This window comes from Mus pahari, chromosome 4 (genome assembly GCF_900095145.1).
Source record: "Mus pahari chromosome 4, PAHARI_EIJ_v1.1, whole genome shotgun sequence".
Classification (NCBI taxonomy): domain Eukaryota; kingdom Metazoa; phylum Chordata; class Mammalia; order Rodentia; family Muridae; genus Mus; species Mus pahari.
The window spans coordinates 129651216-129652279 of NC_034593.1; the positions used below are offsets into that span (position 1 = coordinate 129651216).

At 41.0% G+C, this 1064-nt stretch overlaps 1 protein-coding gene across 9 annotated transcripts in view; it reads right to left on the bottom strand.

Annotated features, from left to right (window-relative positions):
• Positions 1–1064, bottom strand: part of Pdlim5 (PDZ and LIM domain 5) — a 160782-nt gene that overhangs the window by 110842 nt on the left and 48876 nt on the right. The window lies entirely within an intron of this gene.

Consider the following 1064-nt stretch of genomic DNA (forward strand, 5'->3'; position numbering starts at 1 on the left):
CTGGCTGTCCTGGAACTCACTCTGTAGACCAGGCTGGCCTCGAACTCAGAAATCCACCTGCCTCTGCCTCCCAAATGCTGGGATTAAAGGCGTGCACCATCACACCCAGCTAGGCTCTCTTTCTAATAACAAAGCCATTAATCTCCCAAACTCTGTTCTAGCAATATAACTTTCCAAAGGTTTCTCAAGTCCTTTCCCCTACAGGATAAAGAAATTTAAATTACATTAGTAAACTCATAATAACCCCAAAGCCCTACAGGTGCTATCCACCTCTGCCCCTCTATGCGCTCTGACTCTGCCTTGGACCACACTGCTTTACAAGCAGTGCTCTGAAGAGCAATGCATTTGATGTCTTGTCCCTTTGCCTCAATGACTGGAGTCCCAAGTGCCCAGGAAGCTGATAGAATTCCTTACCTTTGCTTTAGAATAATAATGCTGACATCTGCATTTCCTGTGTCCCCTAAATGCTTTCTTTTCTCCAAAGGCACTTACTGCCATCACCACATCTATCTACTCTTGGTTTCTGTCTGTCTACCCACTGACAGAACTGTGAGGGAAGAGATGGGTTTGGTCTGCTCTGTTCACTGTCTTGTTTTCAGCATAGGCAACAATGCTTGTCTCACAGAAAAGTTCAATAAATATTTCTGAAATACGTAATTCTAAGTTTGGTAAGTAATGCTGACATACCAAATGATTATTCTGCATATTAAAAACATAAAACTTTACAATAGATTCTATGAAATGCAAATAGTACCGAAAGCATGGTCTTGCTTTCACAAAGCATGGTCAATGGTTCTCAATATGTAGGTTGCAACCCCTTTGGGGGCTGCATATCAGATGTTTGTATTACAGTTCATAATAATAGTAAAGTAACAGTTAGGAAGCAGCAACAAAATAATTTTATGGTTGGGGAGTCTCCACTACATGAGGAACTGTATTAAAGGACCACAGCATTAAGAAGGCTGAGAACCAAACAGAAGAAAACCAAGAAAGATGACCATTGTGTGGATACTTCATTCCTCCTTAGAATAAGGAACAAAATACTCATGAAAGGATATAGGTAC